The sequence below is a fragment of the Dicentrarchus labrax genome, unplaced genomic scaffold, assembly GCF_905237075.1.
Source record: "Dicentrarchus labrax unplaced genomic scaffold, dlabrax2021, whole genome shotgun sequence".
Taxonomy (NCBI): domain Eukaryota; kingdom Metazoa; phylum Chordata; class Actinopteri; family Moronidae; genus Dicentrarchus; species Dicentrarchus labrax.
This window is the reverse complement of record NW_026136719.1, coordinates 9,591,420-9,607,225: the sequence shown is the minus strand read 5'-3', so window position 1 is coordinate 9,607,225 and position 15,806 is coordinate 9,591,420. Positions and strand designations below refer to the sequence as shown.

General features: G+C 38.0%; 1 protein-coding gene across 2 annotated transcripts in view; it reads right to left on the bottom strand.

Moving 5' to 3' along the window:
* glceb (glucuronic acid epimerase b) overlaps positions 1-15,369 on the bottom strand; it is a 53,030-nt gene extending 37,661 nt beyond the window's left edge. For both annotated transcript variants that reach the window (XM_051378365.1, XM_051378366.1), the window contains exon 1: positions 15,293-15,369. The gene's annotated coding sequence lies outside the window, so the exon portion shown is untranslated. The remainder of the gene's footprint in view (positions 1-15,292) is intronic.
* Positions 15,370-15,806: the final 437 nt, after the last annotated feature.

The following is a 15,806-nucleotide window of genomic DNA, read 5'->3' as shown; positions in this document are numbered from 1 at the left end:
TCCCCAAAGTGTGTGTTACACACGGCTCAGGCAAAGCTCATTTCTAATTTCTCATGGTTGGTAGAAATTGACACATTGGATAGGAGTGTTTACAACTTAATTTCAAGCTGGACCCTTAATTGCTAACCTAAGAAAAACAACAATGTTCATTGGTTTTATTGTGGATTTAAGAACACCGACCTAAAGTGAAAAACAAATCACAGGCTGTGTCCAATGTCCAAAGTCCCTCACTATTAACTAAAAAAATCAAATGCAATCCAATACATCCAAAAGAGCTTCAACCAATATAAAAATAATACTTCTGAAATACACTACCTACCCTAAATCTAATACAATAATATTTTTAATATGGATTGAGGTATTAGTTAGTGGTGTTATAATGAACTACATTAGACATTTCTAATATTCGGCCCTGTCATAAATGTAAATAGGGAGGATAAAGAATTAGAAACACTCAGTTAGTTCCAGTACAACATGGTCACATGATACTACGACGTCAGTAATAAATAGGGCTGCACAATATGGTAAAATCGTATACTGATTTTTTTTTTGACACATTGAGATTTGATTCACAATTAGTGATTAGTGTGGAAATGAACATTTTTGTATCACAAATGTGATTTTCACTGTCATTTGTTGGGGTCATGTTTTCTTACATCTGGATTTATAAGCCAGGGCATCTGTTTCACATTATAACCCATTATTCAGTATAATGCGGTTCTGTCATACATTTTTCAAAAAATTGCTGCTTCTGCTATTTGGATATTGCACTTGGCCGTATTGCGAGTTCGATAATATTTTGATTAAATTGTGCAGCCCTGGTAATAAAAATATAATTTAATTTACACATTTCCAACAATGTCAACAAAAATTAAATCTAGAATTTATGACAGAGCTTTTGTATTTAATTGCAATTGACTGCACGTGTACCTAATAAGTGTTGTATGTTTATGCTCAATATTGTGCCCTCAAAAATGTCTACAATGGATAAAATAAAATAGTGTCCATGTGAAATGTACACTGCACAATGCGTACACCACCCATTACTAACAATCCCACAATGCAATGCATCTCACTTTATAGATGCAAAATATACAACGCAACACTACACCTGTCAGTGTCCAAAATCTCAATTTATTGCTCTCTACAGAGTCAACTACTGAGTTTATATTATACATGGCGTAGCTAGATGCCTTTCTTTACTGCAGGTGGAAACCTTAAAGACCTCATTCACTACCTGAAGACAGAAACCTGCCTCTGTAGTAGGTAATGATGCTGAACCAAGAAATGAGTCAAAAAGTCTGTTAAATGAAATCCTAAACAGCAAAACACAGCTTGAAATGTACTAACGGAGAACTGTACTTGATTATATTTTTCGCATCTATAGTAACCTATATGTGTGACAACCCATCTATATATACACACACACACACACACACCACAACACTTCACTATATCATTGCACACAAACAAGGGTCTTCCCCTTGGTTGTACAATTACAGAGTTCCATTAACATTTAAAGGATGAAGCTGGTTGGAGAGATGACATTGAGATAGGCACGGTCCATCAAATTCGTCATTGCTAACAGGGCTGTCAGTGCTGAGCTGAATGGCAAATGTGCTACCCGGGCTTGGGTATTGGTATACAGTACAGTGTGGAGACAGAGGAGAGGAGACATGCCTGTACTTTGATGGTACAGCAAAGCCTATTTATTCAGCTGCACTTCTTTAAATGTGGAGCTCTACAGAGATGCAGTCAGGCATTCCCAGAGCTTATAGACTACTAGGAGCTTTCATAATAAGAAGGCAGATGTAAAAGAAAAAAGGAATTATTCAACTCCTAGTTTGACACTTGAATAAACTAACAGAGGAGATGACTTGTATAAGATGCTAGATAGAGGCGGTATACGTTACTTGACACGTGAAGCGACTGACATGCTTTTGACCAATGAGAAGAGGAATTCTAAAATCCGAAATTCTGGCGTAAAAGAGAAATTTAAAAACCTTTTCTCTTTTGAAGCCTCTCTCTTTTATGATTGCCTGATCGACTGAAGCCTGCTCAAAACTTTGAGAACAAAGGCACTTTTACATCTCAACTCTCACCAAGGGCTGATCTCCTCCACCACATACTAGCCAGCACTGATTTACAGCAATCATCTGGGACTTACATGCTGAGACTTACAAGTAGAATTACACTGGAATAACTCATTGAATGTTTGATTCCTGTACAGGCAATTTACACTTTCCAGTTCACCTCACCTGTCTGTGCACAGTGGGATGAAACTGCAGCACCCAGAGGAGACCCACTCATGGGGAGAACAAGCAAACTCCACACAGAAAGCCCAGCAACAGTGCTATCCATTGAGCTATTATGCTGCTCTGCCGTGTTGTAAATGTCATTCTAATTTTGTGGTAATATCTGAACCAAGTTGTCTGAATTCAACCAGTTAGCTCACATCCTTTTAGGCCTGTCAGTTTGAACTAGGGCTGTCAGCGAATATTTACAATTCGAATATATAATTAATATATTCGATAGATTATGAAAGCAAATACTCTGCTAAAGTACCGCAGCTAGAAGAAGTGAACAGTATGTAAACAACTGTGGGATTAGGGACAAAGTCGCCATGAAGGCTTGAGCAGAACTAGTTTAAGTTTAAATGTATAGCAAGCAATTATCCGATTTAATGAAGAATACAACAAATTTAACTTGGTTGAGCTAAAGCAGCAAAAATACACTACCAGCAATAAATAAACACTCAACTGGAAATGATGCGGTGACTGCAGCACGTCAGAGGGGGTCACACCTTTTAGTCAGAAGGTCTTTTTAATCGATAGTTTGAGCAGAAGTTCATTAGCACAGAGGGTGCCGTTTTCATCATTTGAAATGAGCAATGGAAAGTACATTAGCGAAACTACAGCTAATGCACTATTGCAGAAAGAAAAAAAAAATAAAATCCAGACAATTCACAGACACTGGATAATTCAATAAAATATCCTTTTGGTGATTTCAGACAATGTTAAATATGGCTAATTAGCTATATTAACTAATTCTAATTGTTAATTCTAACAATTCTAACAGATTGCACATATTCAGTTCAATTTAATATTTAAATAATACCAATAAAAATAAATTATATATGAAATTTAACCAGCACTGAGGATTTTGTGGGCTACGTTTTGGGCAAATAGTAACTCGGGCAGTGATTTATAGGCATGATGTAGATAGTCAGAGCTTATAAATAGTACCTTCATCATGCAAATAGACCCAAAGTTAGCACACTGATCTAGCACCTGGTCCTTATTTTGGCATAACAACAATTAATATAATGTATGAACATGAAATCATAAAGTTACTTCAGTTTCAGGTTCCTGGTATTGTTCGTGCTGGCTCACTGTCACGGCTTATCCGGCCACTTGAAAGAGCAATCATTATAATAGATGTAATATAACATCATTGAACTTTCATTCTTACAATATCAAGAAACTGAAATGGCTCAAAGGTTAGCTTTACTGTAAATTACCGACTTTAGTTTATCTTTATCTGAAGTATTGGATGCTACCAAATGTCTAGACGTGACGGTGAGGCTACAGAAGAGCCACGAAGAAGAGCTGAAAACGAAGTGCTGATGAAGCAGGCGTATATTGGCTGCAGCAAAACACTGCTGGGACATCTTCCTAGCTTAATATGTCCAGCCAATCCAATAAAGACTTAACAGGTCTCTGGGGCCAAGGTCGCGCCTCCTACCTTAAAAAAAGAAGGAAAACTTCATTTGCAAAGCTAATCAACTGTGAATGTCAGAGGCATAGCTAAGAAGGGTCGTGGGAGGCTAATTTTGTTCAGGGAAGATGAAAGAGCTTTAGACTCTCCCAGTTTTTCAATATTTGAGGGTGTTGCGTTGTAAAGATGGCTATTAAAACAATTAACTAAGACATCCATTATCCATATTGGGAGGTAACATTGGTTGACTCTCATGACAGTGATGTACTGTAGCCCAGAGACATTTCACAGCACAAGCTTCTTGCACAGAGTCCTTAAAAGTAGATGGAAACTCTGCCATAAATACCATATTGTATGGTATCGTTTGTAATAATTCTTCTGGTCAACAACCTTCCTACTTTGTCAAAAAACAGGAAGAAATTTCACAGTACAGTGCAACATATAGTTTTTGAGTCCTGCTTGGAAGAAGGGCCAAAGCATGACCCTCAACTGAGCTGTACTGACATCATGATCAGCTGCTCAGTGTTCTTAAGTGTTCAGTCATTTTATAGCTCTTACGTTATGTAAGAGTCACTGTCGTTCCTATTTTCAATGCCTTATTCAGACTGAAACAGTGATGCAGGTCTAATCTGAGCTCTGAATGGATCAACACGAGTCATCTGACACCATAGAGTAGTTTGAATTGTTATTTAAGTGAAATAATATAGCGCAGATACGCTTTTATGTGTAAATCTCACTGTGTGTAGTGTCGTTTTGTCTCTTTTTAGCATTAAAGAAGAATTCCAGCATTTCTAAACCTGGATATTATTCTCATAATTGTAGCCATTTTGAGTATGAGTCATGCTAACTCTGTACAACTGGGTTTGAAGTTAATATATCATAATATCATATATACTGAAGCTGCCTGCCCAGATACATTTTGTTTTTAATGGAGTCTATATTTCCCACCACTCATACAGCAGAGGTGCACAGGTAGCATGACTTATAGTCACAATGGCTGCAACTGTGAATGATACAGGTAGAAAAAGAAAAAGGAATTTCACTTTAAAAGCATAATGAATACAAAGCAGTAAACAAAGTAAACCTACACATAGTCCATTGGCACAAATGCCAACAACCAAGGACAAGGTAGACAAACATGCTGTTTGTGTAGCTAGTGCCAAGTTAAGTTTTTTTTTTACCCCCCAATTCTACTATGGACTACAACTGTTTGTACAAGTGAATGACACAGGAAGTCTGTAGTGAGTAGAAAAATGAAGTGCGAAGCATTCAGCCTGTCAGTTTTACACAAGAGGCGTTATTAACTTTGGTTGCACAGAACACACGCAGAGAGACAACACAGTGGCATCTCTATTCACTGTTACTGAAAAGACACTTGCAAGTCAGACTGCTGCAAGAGACAATTGCGGCAGAGAAGAACAGCACTACATTACTGGCTTAAATGTGTGGTTAACCCATGTGTATGAAAGGGCATGGCAGTGGGGTTCTTAGGCTCGGGTACTGACGCTGTGACAGATAGGACAGAAGGCAAAGGCACAAGCACTCCACACATGATAATGAGCCAGCCAACCAGAGCATCTCACTCCCTGTAGAGTGTTACAATTCCTTGGACAGGCTGTTTGGCCCTACGAGCTCTTAATTCTGGTTATGATCACAATACCAGATCAGCGTCAGACACATTTTTCTTAAAACTTGTTCACTGACAGGCAAAAAGTATGGTGAGTAATGAGACGGGAGCATGAGCCTGTATCTGCTGTCTGCATGCCTGAGGGCAACTGGGGTCACTGTCTTTTGTTGCATGGGGTGGTTGGTATTTAGCATAAGGGAGGGGTATAGAGGAAGATGCCTGGGGTAGGGTTATGGCTCCAAAGTATGCAGACATAAGCCGTCTGCGTGTTGCCTTTGAAGCAGGCCATGGTTGGCTGTACTGTGAGGGTCACAGGGCAGGGATTTACAACAGCAGTGCCCCACAGAGAGCCTGGACTCATCCAACCCCCCTTCAACTCACTGCCAAATATTAACAAAGAATGTAGGCTAGAAAGACAAGAAACATGTAGACTAACTTAACAAAAGCAGCCTTTATGATCCACTTGTTGGCTTGTGAAAAGGTCTACGGGTCGTCAAGCAGTTGTTTACTTTGACAATTATACTAGTGTTACAATAGATATCAACAAATGCAATGTTTGTAATGGTAGAGTAACTGTATCCTAAAAAATAAAGACATTCTGGGAGGGGTTGGCAATGTACTTAAATCACCATTAAGGCCTTACGTGATAGAGAAAAAAAAATCTATAAACACACTTGTACAGAGCTCAACACACTATATGTTGGACAACTGCAATCTACTTCCAGGACCAGACTACACAATCAGAGCCAGATAATCACCTGAACTAACAGATGTGGGGAGTTAGAAACAAATTAACATTGGGCGCCCTTCTTGAATTGCTAATTTGAAATCACATGACGACGACGTCCTGACAAAAAGCAGCTTCCATCTACCAGTGTAAATATGGTGGAGCCAAAAAGGAAGCCAAGACTGGTCGGGGTCCATCATGTAGTCCGCCACATCTCTCGGCTAAGTCACAGCAAGAATTTATGATTGATCATCTCGAAAGGCAGAAATATTGTGTAGTCTGATTATGGCATAATACAAAAAGACCGTCATAGAGAAGACAAATGATCCTCCGCCTGCTTCCTCATTAGCACCAAAATTAGATTGCTAGATATCCAAAAAACACTATAACAATTCAAGCGACCTGGGATTTCTTTGCTTCTGGAATGTGGGCTTTCGGAAGTGCCATGCAGCCGTAACAGAGCAGTCTTTTGTCCTTTAGCCTTTTATTAAGCACAGGGAGAAACAGGCTTTTGACTGCATTGGAGACAAAAATCTCAGCATGAGCAAGCTCAAGCAGCTACAGCGGTGGGGCAGACACAAAGTGACTGCTGGCATCCTGTAGGAGAGACATCAATGACATTTAAGCACGCTGAAGGAAGATGGTGTAACAGCTTGAGGTCAGTAACTTAGGTCCACAATAGCTCTTAACTATTCTTTGAATAGGTGCTATTCTAATGGAAAGCAACTGAACCAATAAATACAGGAGTCTCCTTTTCTTTTTTCCCCCCTTCAGTTGCCATTGTGCTCAAAACAGATTAAAGATTTTCTTTGTGGGATGAGTGAGGCTATATACGGTGAATTATATTTAATGTATTTCTTGATTTTCAATGGAAGCGACAATGTCAAGGAAAAAGTCGATACCCAGCAGGTCCAAGTTGTCAGAGAGAAAACATCAGGCACTTCTTAGGGTGTGGATAGTACAGGCGATGACCAGCGTGGACTTGTTATCCTACTTTAGAATATAATTTCAAGGATTTACATATGCTACCCCTACATTTATGCAAATTATGAACTATTAGGTTTTATTTTGTAGTAGAGATACACTATAAGAAGACAATTCTATATTAAAAAAATTAAAGAATACAATCTTTACTAATGCTTTTACAATTTTCACATTTTACAATTGTCATATTATCCCAAACATTTGAGGTTTTTTTTTTATTAATATGGTAAAAAACTGACATCCCTTGAATCTGTCTTGCTGCTGAAAACAGATTGATATAGTTAACAATTGTCCTCATCTCTGCACAGGTCATCAGGATAACTAAAGAGTATAAAATGGATCAGCCCACTGCTGGGAATAAACATCTAAATGCAGGGCCCTGGTGTGAAGTGGATATAAAAGTAGACGTTCTTTTTTTTTTTTTTTAATCAATATCCAACATTCACTCAGCAGGGTAAGTTAAATCATGGCAATAAAGGGTCTCAAAAGGACCAACATACACAAGACAGCAGGTTTGACTGCCTCCGTGTTTGATGGTGCGGTGTGAGGAGGAGAAAATGATGGCCAATTTAAAGAAGATTTTCTGGTCAACGTTAGCAAGAAAAGGAGATATCAACAGTAGAACTGCCATCTGCCTGCTTAGTCACAAACAACCCACATCTGAAAACCTTCTTCTACTAGGTGTGGGCAATATGGATCAAGTCTTATGTTGGTATATGTGATTTATATGTTAGGCTATATAGTCGATATAATATAATATATAGACATAATATAATAATATAGACGATATTCTGGAAATTCAATTGAGAAAATGATAAAATGAGATAGGGATGTCTATTTCTGGCTAATCCTGGGAATGAAGGGCCTGACAGAACCAAGTACTTTATCACACAGATCCAAAAAAAACCCCTACACCCAATATTGCAATAAAGCAGTCCTACTCGCTGATTTGCAACATTGCTCACAGTAGCCTGATAAAAAGAAATGGAAGGTATAAGTACTTTGGTAGTGATGTTATAGTAAAAATCTGTACTGGTATTGTCTCGTAGTATGGTATTTTTTCACAATCCACCACCTAAACATTTCAGTAAACCACCACGCCATTACAAAACTGGAACAAAAGACAAAGCCAGCAAGTTTTAGTTACAATTATTTAGTCATTATAGCATATATAAGCATATATAAGCATACATATCTCAAAAGCTCATAAATGAAGCACACTAAGGATGGTTGATTTGTTTTTATAACTGCTGATTTAAAACTGAATGCTGAGGACACTCCAGAACAATAAAAAGAAGGATAATGTAAGATATTTAAATATCTTCTGCTAATAATTAGTCAGCATAATCTCTCTTTTTTGGGCTGCTGGTAGAAAACAGATGGGAAAGCCTCAAGAGTGTGAGAAAAGACTCAGCCTCACGCAGACCTTTCCTTTAAAGCTTAATTAAGATGATAAACACACTCCAAAAAAAGAGGTCTTGTAAACACTGATGAAAATAAATGTTACATTTGCCTTCTATGTCATCACCCAAAATGTATTATTAGTTGATAATAATAGATGTTTTAAGGCCTTCAGTACAATGTGAAACATACAGAAGCTACAGTATATATCAGCTGGCATCTTGCACAAAAAAAAAAAAAGATATGAAGGATTAGGGACGATTCATGTCACGTTTATCGTGGTTATAATAATCACTTATTAATTAATAATAATTCACGATATTATCCCAATAATCAATCATCACTAAAACATACTGGAACCATTTTACCATATATTTTTGCATCATGTATAAGACACCTCAGGTCCTTGTTGCTCCAAAGTATTTCCAGTGCTGTCAGTTAAATGCGTTATCAACGGCGTTAACGCAAACCCATTTTAACGGCGTCAATTTTTTATTGCGAGGTTAACGTTTGTTTAACTTTGTAGTTTTTTTTCAATTGCTGTTGCAACAACTAGTAACGTTAGAAAACCTACAACACCACACCGGATCTAGCTAGACCGGAAACAAAACAGGCACGCCGCACACACTTGTTTAAGAGTAGTAGATGTTACGTTTTGAGTGGATGGCGAGCGCGAGACGCCGAAATGGATGCCAATAATATTCTGAATGGAAAGTTTACTTTTAAAAAGTTGCCAAATGGTTCCATTGACAAGACCAAAGTGATCTGTGTGTTTTGTCATTGTGAACTGAGCTATCATCGCAGCACGTCCAGTCTGAAATACCACTTGATGGCCAAGCACACAGCTGATGCGAATTCTCCGCCCCCTCGTCAAAGCCAGGCGACAATGGATGATTATGGAATGAACTAGGAAGATACAGCCTCCACCTTGTGCTCCTTCAAAATAAAATCCGGGCATCAACACAGGACTGTACATTAGAGAGCCAAACAGATTTTTTAAGTGAGTGTTTTTTATTGTAACACGCGATAATATCGTATATTATCCCACACCTAACTGGCTGAAGCAGAGGATGAAATGAAGTGTTGCTCAGAAGACGCAGGTTTTAACTTTCTGCTGTTGATTCTTGTTGAGACGGACATGTTTAGACTTGGATAAAACCTCAAGTATAACAGTATAATAATAGGGAATAATATTCCTTTATAGGCAACTGCATAATTTAGAGAGCAGGTGGATCAAAGTAGCAATGGTCTCAGTTTGAAGGCTAGTAATTACTCCAGTATACACAACAAAAGGACTGGACATGCTACTAGTTGCACTGCTTGTTTCTAGCACTCTGCAGTACAAGTACCACAGAAAAAGGGGTGAAAACAAGTTCATTATAAAACACTGTTACCTTTCGACAGCTTTCGGTCCTTTGTGCCTCAATGCTTTAAACACGACGCATTAGAAGAAAGAAAAAAGAGAGTACTTCAGTCACAAGGACACTTGACTGTTTTTTGCAGTGTGGTGAAATGTGCTGATTAAGGGCGCTCATCATAGAAGAGACTGAAATGGCTTTGGAAGGACATACATCAACAATAAATCACAGAGCAGCGACATAAAACTGCACTCTGCAAAATTCAGCAGATATCACTAGATAGGGTCCTAAGATTAATATTTACTTGAGCTGACAAACTGAAATAGAGAATATGGGTTTAACAACTACAAGTATGACATGTTAAATACCAAAGATTCATGAACAGCAACATGCTTGGAGATCAGAGCTGTGTCTATAGGGCTGTGTATGTCCGCGAAGGTACACATAATTTACAATATGTAAGTGAAAGAAAGTCCATAAGGGGTTATGGAACGATGAGGCCAAAATGTCAGACAGTCATCAACTCTTTATGCGGGAGACTAAATTAAAGAACTGTGTCTGCATACAAACTTTAAAAAAAATTTATAAAAATAAGCAGTGAACTATAATAAAGTAAGTAATAATGTATATGGAACAGAACTGTGGTGTGAAAATGGATAAAACATCTTGCTCAGGGTGTTTCTGCTAGAGGAGAAACATTTGAAAAGGTAAATTTCGCAACACAACAGGAAATGGCCTTAATACATATCTAAGAGGAGCTGTTGATCAATACCAGTGACTAAAGGATTACTCTGCCAGGTGCTGAGATTTGTGGATGTCAAAGATCTTTGTTTGGGTCTAAATTGTTTTTTGGCTTCATTCAGAATCTCCTGAAGTATTATAAGGTATTATTTATACCACAGTATTTCACATTTATATAGTATATACATTTTATTACAGTGATATACTGTGTTTTCTGTCTCCTCCAGGCATTTCTACAAACTCTGTGATTAGCTGACTGCCTAATTAGCAAGCTGCCAACTTCTGCCTGTGTTATTGCAATCTGTCACCACTCAAAAATAGTATAAATATATACTCTGTGAAACAAGGGTTTGTTTGTAAGTCTTTGTTAGCACATTTCTAAACACCCTCCCTGGCTATGAAGCCATATACCAAACCATAAACCAAACAAACTCCCTATATTAATTAATTGTCACTTATCTGCATTTTATATATATATATATATATATATATATATATATATATCTATACACCACTTGTTCCCACCAGCCAGCTAATACACACTGATGCACCAGTTAGTAAAGCAGCTTCAGTGAGTAAGTAGTTTAAACAGTAATTCAGCAATAAATGGTTGATCTATTCAAATAAAACTTATAATTAGTGCTTAAAACTAACGCCACATTTTATTAGTTGTGTCTCCTAACATTAAGATAGCACTGGTGTCAATTTATTTAAAAAAACAACTATAATGGTAAAGGAAATAGAAGATCATATGCATCATATTATCACTGAATATGACACAAACTGTATCTGTATCATATACTACCCATATGAATATGCACACAAACATGTTAAACAAAGTATTTAACATAAAAGTGTTTCATTTCAGATTGTGAATATTTACAGAATGTGCATATGGGTGTCTATTTTATATGTGTAGCTCAAAGTGTGAGAATTAAATAAGTTTAAAGACTGTGTGTGTAGGGAGACAGACAGCATGCAAGAAACATACTTTTCAAATTAGACTTAATTAATAAAAAACTTAAATAAATGTCTTGGTCATTCCATTAAAATCGCTCTTTGCTTTTGGCTCTAACGTGGGAGTGTCTTCCTACTCGCTTTCCACTAGGGGAAAAACTTTGTTTTGCAGCCGCTTCACTTCACTGCCTTTCTGGTTCATGTAAACTCAAAGCCCCAAATGAAGCCACACAGCGGCCGACAGCAAGTTTTAGAAATGGTAGCCAGGCTGGCTGCCAGGGATCAATGTTGGTTGCCAAAGAAGACAGAATGGCTGCCGTAATGTCATAGATTACAACCGGAGCAATAATGGTTGTGGATAATTACACCACATAACTTTTAATTAAAGCTTACTTTAACATTTTCTGAGTTCAAGTCTATCTCAAAGTCTTCCTTCGATAAGCCTTCCAAGGTCAGAAATAAACTTTTACAGTCACATTTGTATTGTAAATGGAAAGAACACATTTCATTATGTGGAATAATTTCCACTTGCAAAGTCATCATCAACGTGTGGTACACAAAGAATGTTTCTAAATGTTCCTTTTTTTCCTTTTTAAAAATTGAGTAAATGCTTTGGAAATGTTTTACCAAGGCTGGCCATGTTCATACAGTCAAATATGGAGTCCACTCTTACGAAGATATCTGCCTTTGATTTTCCCAGCTGCCATCTGCTTTATTAGCTCTGCTTTCTCAAGCTTTTGCTTCCCTCTTACTTTGGGTGGAGCCGCCTCAGCTTTGAAACTGCTGCTGATCCCTCACCTACTTTGAGAGTCAATATATCAGTGTAACAACGATACTTTTATTTGTCTGGGTAGACGGTTCCACACCCACAAAGGGAGATTCAAAGGGGTTTTTAAACACACAAAATGTGGTTGAAAACAGCCTCAACCAGACTAAACAAAATGGTTGAAACTTACACTTATAGAAGCTGAAATAAACTCAGTGACTAAGCAGAAATCCAGGTGGGTTAATTGGGTTGTGCTTACACTGTGCTCAGATATTTAATCAAACTATGGCATACACTATGGCTATTACCATATTCAGAGAACCTTAATTAACTAAACTTATTAAACAAATTATTATTGTGCATTTACACATATTGAGACCCGTGTAAGGGAATAAGTAGGCGTGTGATTAACATTTAAACATGTTTCAGCTGGCTCTTGAACAAAATGTGAAGCATTTAAGGTATTTGGTAGTCAGCCAGTGTAATAAAAACTACTTGGCATATAGCCCGTGGTGTAGTTTGACATATGAAAGGCCTACTACAACATTCATCAATACAATTTGAAACTTGACCTCAGTAAACCAGCCATGAAAGTGAAGTTGTTCTATTCACTTATTTCATTCAGCTGACTCTTTTTTTTTGTTGTTGTTTGAGGTTACCTGTTGTGTAGAGAACACACAAGCAGCCAAGGACGCCCTTTAACATATTGAAGAGCCCTGTGAGGAATTCACAGATCATACACATCGCAAGGTGCACACCAGCAGAAACATGGTCACTGCAACTCAATTGAAAATAACGTCATACAATTATCCTCCCACTTTTTTTTTTCGACCACGTTTTCAGCTAAAAAAGCTTTTATGGGAATAAACACAGTAATATAAGTATATGGGAAATGCCACAGTATGAGCTAATTTAGAAAGAAGTTGCTTTTATATAAGATATTTTTAGGCTTTTTATGCCTTTATTTGACAGGTGAAGATAGACTGGAAAGAGGGAGAAAGAGAGAGGGTACAACATACAGCAAAGGGCTGCAGGTTGGAATCGAACCAGACTCTACCAGGGGAGCTACCCAGAGCCCCACAAGTTGATTTTTCAAATTGTAAAATGTCCAGTTCAGTACTAATCTCGCTAACAATAAAAAAACAAAACAATTAAGGGATCAGTATCCAAATGTTTTATGTTAAACAAAATGACTATCGGCCTGTATATCATCATGGGCTTTAAATAAGACCTCCTGTTTCTAACTGGAGAAAATTAAGTAGCAGCAAATGTTCAACTAATTTCCTCTGTTCCAAACAAAAATAATGTAGATTTTGTGAAACATCTAAACCAAAGTGAGCCGTGTCTATCTTCTCTCACCGCCTTTAGGTTTTTTTTCTGGATGAACACAGGAGGAACTTCAGCAATAGACTGACACAACCAAAGTGCACCATCGAAACGCTGCAAGAGATCCTTCCGCTCACTGCCCTTTAGTACGTACAATGCCTCTCTCTCACTGCCAGACACTGACATGGAATCATTATCAAACCTCAAACTCACTTCACTGTTTCTATTCCTATTACAACTATTTTAAAATCCAATTTCCATGTTCACACAGATCAGCTTTTTTTTCCCCCCTTCCATTTCCTTTTGATACATACACCACGGCACCTCTCTGCACAGTTAATTCATTGCTAGTAGTGTCAACCATTGTAACCAATAGCCCCAATTTGTACCTCCATTTATTTCTTTACTTTACTAAATATATGTGCATACATTTGAACAAAGTATATGCTTATTTAACCACGTATATCAAGCATCCGAGGCACAACGATCACCATAAATATAGTTCTATCTAGCTCTCCTTGGTGGAAATGTATAAGGGTATGAGCAAATAACTAGCCGTCAGTACCCTGATAATATCTATGGCAACTAAAGCAGATCGTTAACAATGCGCACCGATAATAGCTCAGCCTGTGAAAGACTGTTATAGATAGATGTAGATAGATATTCCTTTATTTGTCCCACAATGGGGAAATTCCAATGTTACAGCGGCAAAGTCGGTAGAGAAAAAAACAGTATAAAAAACAGTAAGAGTGTGGTAGGTGTGTGTGTGTGCAAGGATAGCACTCACCACACACACACACACACACACACCACACACACACACACACACACAAAAGTTAGAGTTTAAGTGTCATCTGTAATTGCTGCACTCCCAGAAGCACACTTGCACAAAAGCGGTATGTTACTTTCAGTCTATAATAATAACAGGACAGCTGCACAAATGTGTGGCGGGGTGTAGGTGGAAATAAATCTTTGAGGATGAAGAAGAAGTTACTGCACATTAGAGGGGGAGAGAGAGAGAGAGAGAGAGAGAGAGAGAGAGAGAGAGAGAGAGAGAAATGAAAAGTTGCTATTCTGTAAACATTTGTTTTTATCAATGAAAAAAAAAAAAAAAAAAAAAAATCCAAATAAATAAATAAATAAATAAGAAACGCTATCATGGCTTCCTCACCACAACCTCTCCAAAACAGGACAGGTCATGTAAAAAAAAATAAAATAAAATAAAATAAAAACCCCGCATATAACTGCTGCTAGCTAACGTTAGCATAGTGAGCCGGCCAACTGCTGCATTATAAACAGATGTATCGTTAGCATGCAAGCTAACAGGGGGGACATGCATTCCAGAGGCAGAGTCAACAGTGAGCTTTGAAGTTCCTGCATTCACCCCCCTCTCCCCCCTCTCCCCCCTCTCTCTCCCCCTTTCTCCCCCTTTCTCCGGTTCCCGTTAACACAAACCGACGTATTATTAATAAGTTAATCAATAAGTGCCTCACGAGGATGAGACAGAGGAAGGAGACAGGTGTGATTTAAATGTTGCTGATGTGAAACTGAACTGTGGAAGAGGAGGGAGGGAGGAAGAGGAGGGAGGGAGGGGAGGGAGGAGGAGAGAGGGGGGGAGAGAAAACCAGCTAGCAATGCATATGAGTGTCTGGAGAGAGCCAAGAAGACGTGAACGTTAGCAACCTTACCTGCGGGATTAAATGTGTCTCGTAGAGCCGGAAGTTGTTGTTGTTGTTGTTGTTGTTGGTTGGTTGGTAAGGGGGGGCAGCACTGTCGGTTGTTTTCGGCTCGTCGGTTAGTTTAAAAAAAAAAAAACACAAGGACTCCCGTTTAAAAGCTCAGGCTGAATGACGGTTGAACCGGAGAGAGACTGGCCGACTGCCGCCTCACAGCCACAACAGCAACTGAGCGGCGGCGAGGAGCTGCTGCTCAACTGGGAAGGATCTACTGTATCGCGAGAAAGGACGAGACTTCGGCGATATCTACGGACCAATGAGATTAGCCGGGTGGAGCCAAGCGTTTTTTTTTTTTTTTTTTGGGACAGAGTCGGTGCATAAAATAAAATAAAATAAAATAAAATAAAATAAAATAAAATAAAATATAATAAAATAAAATAAATTAAACAAAATTAAATAAAATAACATAAAATTAAATTAAATTAAATTAAATAGAATTAAATTAAACAAAATAAAATAAAATAAA